This window comes from Arachis ipaensis, chromosome B09 (genome assembly GCF_000816755.2).
Source record: "Arachis ipaensis cultivar K30076 chromosome B09, Araip1.1, whole genome shotgun sequence".
Taxonomy (NCBI): Eukaryota; Viridiplantae; Streptophyta; class Magnoliopsida; order Fabales; family Fabaceae; genus Arachis; species Arachis ipaensis.
The window spans coordinates 137,607,261-137,613,751 of record NC_029793.2 but is presented as its reverse complement, the minus strand read 5'-3'; positions in this window follow the sequence as shown (position 1 = coordinate 137,613,751).

The window sequence follows — 6,491 nt, the reverse complement described above, 5'->3', positions numbered from 1 at the left end:
ATGTTGTAACACATTAATTATAATACTTTTTTTTTTCTTGTTGGAATAAATCTAAATTCCTTTTAGATTTACAAAATTTTTTATGAACATCAAGCTTTTCTAAAAAAAATCTCTTTCCAGATATAAAAAGTTTATACTATCAATTCCAAAACACTCACAAAAAAATCATTACACCACAAACAAAAATTATTACACCACAAAAAAGAAATATAAACCACTAAAAAATTATTAAAATTTAAATTTAAAAAAATACAAAAAAATAAAAATACACCTTAAAAAATGAGAAAAAGAAGGGAGGAGAAAAAAACAAATGAGGTGAAAGAGAGGATATTGGAAAATGAAAAAAAAGAATAAAAGAGAAAAAAAAATAAAAAAAATCACAAGATTATAATATAGCAAAAAAAAAAACAGAAAAAAAGAGAGGGAGAAGGAAAGAAATGAGAGGCTAGAAAAGAGAGGAGAGAAGAGTAGAAAAAAAGAAATGTTGTTTTTGACGACAGCAACAGTCCTCCACCTGTGATGTTTATGTTAAAAACAAAAATAAGAACTTTTTATTTGCTAAAGAAAAGGATAATTATACTACAGTAGAGCTCATATTTTTTTTCCAAAGATAGTCATTTATTCATTAAAAAATTACTAATAAATGTCTAAGTTATAAGACATAGTAAAAAAAAAAAGGGAGTTCTCCTAATGATACTAAAAGCCTTCGAAACAACTAAATAAAATAACAAAGAATAATAGAAAGAGATAAAAGGAATAGGATACAAAAGATAAAGTAAGAATAGGTCTTCAATTAGAAATGGTGGGCATCGTCGAGTGCCTTTCTTCAATGAGTTTCTTCGAAGCAGCAACCACTTCAATTAGAGATCTTGTTTGATTATTAAAAATGGATTTGTTTCTGACCTTTCATACATGGCAACACAGACAATTTAGCAGGTCTATAGTAGGGACACTGATGAAGCTTCCCACTATGCTCGGAATCTTGAGAACTGGTGAGTGAAAATTGATATTCCAAAGTTGCTTTGTTGTCAATATTTCTTCGATTCAAGACATTAAGTAATATAATGATTGATTATTTCTTTGGCATCTCTGACAAATTGGACTTGTTGTAGGAAACCTTCAGTGGAGTATGAAAGAACAGATAGTCATTCATGCAAACACTTCAAATAAAAATTTGGCCTTTGTGAGAAATTTTTCGTTTCTAGGTATCCTTCCAGACTATATTATTCTATTTTTGGTTTAGGTTCACATCTAGGTAAGAATGGTAAAATTGATATGCAACATAATAACTAGAAGTAACATCATATGATTTTGGCTTGTTTAAAGCCTATTCTAAGACATTTTCACCCTCATCCGATTTGATTGTTTTAATTAGGTCTATATCAAAAGGGAAATAGAGTTCTTATAGGAGGTGTTGATTTCGTTCTCTATTCTCTGGTAGCAGATCTTTGACATAGGCAATTTGAAATGACTGCATGTGGGAAGCCATAATTGGAAGAATACTCATAGGGTAAGGAGAAGGCAACCATGCGTCTAAAAAAATACAAATTGAAGTTCCAGAACTAACTCTTCAATGAAGGCCTTTTCAACTATTTTTTAGCCCTCCAACATATTGTACCATGCCCAGAAAGGTATGTTCCCTGCTTCTGTAGACATAATATTACATAATATTTACCTCTGTATATCTGGACTAGAATAGTTTGTGATTTTGTTGTGATTCTCCAAAACTGTTTGCCTAATAAAACTAGATTTTGAGCTCAGAGATCTTTAAACATGAGACTCCCATGCTTTGTTGGTCGAGTCATTTGGGGTCCCAACTAATCTACGTCATAGGCCTTTCTGCTTCTTTTTGTTTTCACCATAAATTAGTCAGTATATTATAAATTTCAGATAGAAGAATATCTAGTAATCTGAAACATGATAGAGTGTATATAGGAATTGCCTTAGCTATAGCCTTTACGAGAACTTGCCTACCTCCAGCTGACAATAGATTTCACGGCCATACATGCACCTTTTCCCTTACTTTTTTCTTGATTTCACTAAAAATTTCTCTCTTGGATTTCTGGACAAGAGAAGGGAACCCAAATACTTATTATGAGCTCTAATATGAGTGATATTTAATCGATCAGCTATATGGGTCCGAGTTTGAGGAGGGGTGTTGTTGCTGAAAAAAAGAGCATATTTATTCAAATTGGCTTGTTGTCCACTAACGTCTTCATATGAATTGAGCAAGTTCATAATGTTTTTACAATTCTCTTCTAAAACCTTAAAAAATAGGATAGAGTCATTAGCAAATAGCAAATGGTTTATAATAGGACATTGCCGATTAATTTGAATCTCTGGGACTTGTCTGTTTTATGTAGTAAGAAGAAAAAATCTTTTGCACAAAAAAAAAAAAGATAGTGAAAAAGGGGCACCCTACCGAATGCCTCTTTCTGGTTTGAAGAAGTCAAATGGTTGACCTACTACAGCAATAGAATAAGAAACAATTGACACAAATTCACGAATTCAGTCAATCAATTTTGCCCCAAAACCTAGTTTGTTCATAATGAACTATAAAAATCTCCATTCGACTTTGTCGTAGGCTTTGCTCATATCTAACTTGACAGCTATTTCGGTCTCCAGATCACTTTTCTTGTTTTCAGGACAATGCATGCATTCATGTGCTATTAGAATATTATTAAAGATAAGCCTTCCTTTTAAAAAATACTCTGACTAAGGCTTATCATTAAATGCATGAATTTTTGCTGTATATGAACTAGGATTTTAAAAATAATTTTATACATAACTGTAGACATACTTATTGGTCGTACCTAAGTCATGTTGCTAGTATTAGTAATCTTTGGGATCAAGCAAATCTGAGTATGATACTCTTAAAAAAAATTTTCCTTCAAAGAAACTCCGAACAGTCCTGAAAATATCTCATCTTACAATATTTCAATACTTCTAAAAAAATCTGGCAGTCATACCATCATCTCCTAAAGTACTCTGGGGATGGACACTGAAAGTGGCTCGCTTCACTTCCTCTATAGATACTGTTCTTTGTAGTTGTCGGTTCATGAAAGCTGTAACCTTCTACTCAAATTCCTCAAAAATAGCTCCTAGGTCTGCTTGACTTGTAGAGAAAAAAATCTCTCTGAAGTAATCCTCCGCAATTATTGCTATACCTTGGTGCGTGAAAGTTGCATTTTCAGTAGGACCAATCAATCTCCAAATCTTGTTCCTCCTGGTTCTGTCTTTGAACTTTCTATAAAAGAAAGTTGTGTTTTTATCCCCTTCCTCGAGCTACTTGATCCTGGATTTTTCTTTTCGGTATCTTTTTTCATTAAACACTACTTCCTCCAACTTTGTTCTAGCTTCATCATTTTCACACCTCCCTGAATCCCACTCTTTTTTAACTCTTTTATTTCCGCAACAAGCTTATTAATAGCTCTTTTATAGTTAGCATTGCTGGATTGCTGCCATTGTACCAACTTATGGTGGCAAAGTTTAATCTTTTGAGCCACTACATACATTATCGAACCTTCTATACTAGTCTTTTAGACCTCCTCAATTAAACTCTGAACTTCCTATAGTTCACACCAAATATCTTGAAACTTAAACCTGCATTTTGGATTTCTCTGAATGGGGAGAGGAATCCATGAGCAACGGGGCGTGATCTGAGCCAATCTCAAATAGGTGAATAATCTTCAGATTAAGGTACAATTGTAACCAGTCTTCAGTCGCTAAATACCTATTTAGTCTCTCTTAAATTAACTCATCTCCCATCTTCCTATTACTCAATGTGAATTTCCTACCAATCATATCCAAATCAGTCATTAAATTTTTTCAATGAAACCATTAAATTCTGCCATAGTCACCAAGAACTTTTCTCCTCCTCCTTCCTTTTCACTTAGGTTGGTATTGGCGTTTGAAATTCTCTGTAATAATAATTTTTTTCTATTTTGTGTGATCAGCGCTGGAATCTTTTCAAATTATTGATGCCGAAGTTGGTCGTTATGATTGAAGTGCACACCAATAAACAACCAACTCTCTCCCAGGTAGATATCCTTAATTCTCGCTGCTATAAAGAACTCCTCAGCTTCCAAAATCTCCGCATCCATACTCTCTTTCCATGCCAAAACTAAGCCACCAGCTCTCTCATTTGGCTCCACCATGTACCACTTTGCAAAGCTACATTCTCTCATCTTTATCTCAATTTGTCAAGATTGATTTTTGGTTTTATTAATAAAATCAATTTCAAAAGAGTGAAATTTATTAATCCCTTTAAGATTATAAATTATCAGTAATCTCTCCAAATTTTAACAATTCTATATAAATAGTCTGATGGATCCCTGAGTGTCATTTGACGGTTGACATCACCACCATTGCATCATTCTTCTGTTTCTCTTCTAAACATATTCATTTCTGTGGATCAAGATTTTCTGTGTCTTTGTTCACTCTTTTTGTATCAATAATTCAATTATATCCCTTTACTTTCTTTCTTGTCATTTTTTTAAGCTCTATTTTGTATTTAGACTTATTTGCTGTTTTAATAGAACTGGTATTGATATAACTTTGAATAAGGTATTTAACTATGTTTATTTTATATGATCCAACGTATATTTTATTTATTGCATAAAGTTGAATATACATAGTTTGTTTGGTTAATAAAATATTAATAACAAGATATAAATAAATTTGTCATTAGAAATAAAAATCAAATTCATATCTCTAATAAAAAAAATTGTTAGTGTTTTAGGCTGCGTTTGTTTATAGGGATATAATATTGTGAGACAGGGATATAGAAACATAAAATTATGTTTGACAGATGAGATATGGACAACAACATTATATCCAAAGACACTAAATTAGTGTATTTTGTGTCTATTCTAACAGGAATGACACATAAAGACACTAACAAGGGACACAACTTATTTTTTATTTATTTTTTATTATTTTTGTTAATTTTTTAAAATTATATTGTTTATTATTATATTTTATAAACTTCTCAAATTTTTTAAATGAAAAAAAATGAGAATAAATTAGATTTTTATAATTTTTTTAGTTTATTATCAAATAGAATACAAGAACATAAAATTTTGTGTTTTTATTATTTGTGTTTTTTTTTAAGTGTCTTATTTTATCGTGTTTTCAAAATCAAACGCAGTCTTAGTAATCAAAATGATGAGAATAAAAAGTGAAGTTTTTAAAATTTTAAAAGGGCAAAGTTTTAATAAAAATATGTCTTATGTTTATTATCCGTGTTATAATTTTTTGACAAAATAAATATATATTTTGTGTCATTTTATATTAGTGTATCCTTTTAAAATTTGTACTTTATTAACAAATAATAAACATGTATTACTATGTCTATATATCTAGTAGATATATTCAACAACCACATGCATACAGCATGAGAGAACGCTGTAATTAATGGTGACACTCTAATGAGTAATGACTTATTGATGGAGAGGAAGACAACACATCAATTGCAAGAAGAACATATTGTTTATTTTGGTGGAAAACTAGTTAATATGGATAAAAGTATAAATGCATATCTGTACTTAGCTGATAAAGGACAAATATGACATTTAATTCATAGAATTCATTCAAAAGAGCAAAATGTCATCATTTTTGTTAGAGTGCCACTTTTGTACTTATTGATCAACTGACATTTGTTAAGGAAATTTTTTACAAAGATTAATTAGCAAGGATTATAGAAAATCTTAGAGAAAATAAATTGTGTACCAAGCTTTTTTTTTCCATATATTTCATTATATATAAGTATAGGTATCTCTAGAACAAAATTTCTAATGTTGATATTTCAGCTATCTGGAGTATATGGTTTCATTCATCTACTAGTATATTTATTAATGGATAATGATGAGTAAACGGTTAAAATAGTACTAAAAAAATATTTTAAAGGATAAAATACTAAATTAGTCCTTACATTTAGGCGTAATTCTGTTTTGGTCCTTAAGATTTGAAGTATCCTATTTAAATCTAAAAAAGTTTCATTTAGCTTTAATGTAGTCACACCGTGAAGTCAAAGTTAAATAATTAACGGAATGTCCTACATGAGAGCAGTACAAGAACAAGATCGATAATGTGGAGAACAAGTACAAGCTCTAGAGGCACAAAATCAACCGTAAATGTATCAATACATTTATTTATCATTTTTCTTACAATTTAAATAAAATATTTTCTATAGAACTAAAGAGAATGATAAATAAATGTATTGATGCATCTACGGTTGATTTTATGTCTCTAGAACTTGTACTTATTCTCCAAATTATTGACCTTGTTCTTATACTACTGTCATGTAAGACATTTCGTTACTTATTTAACTTTGACCTCACGGTGGGACTATATTAAAGTTAAATAAAACTTTTTTGGATTCAAATAGGACCCTTTAAACCTTAAGGACTAAAATAGGATTATGCCCAAACGTAGAAGACCAATTAGTACTTTATCCTATTTTAAAAGATTATAATAATGCCAAATAAATT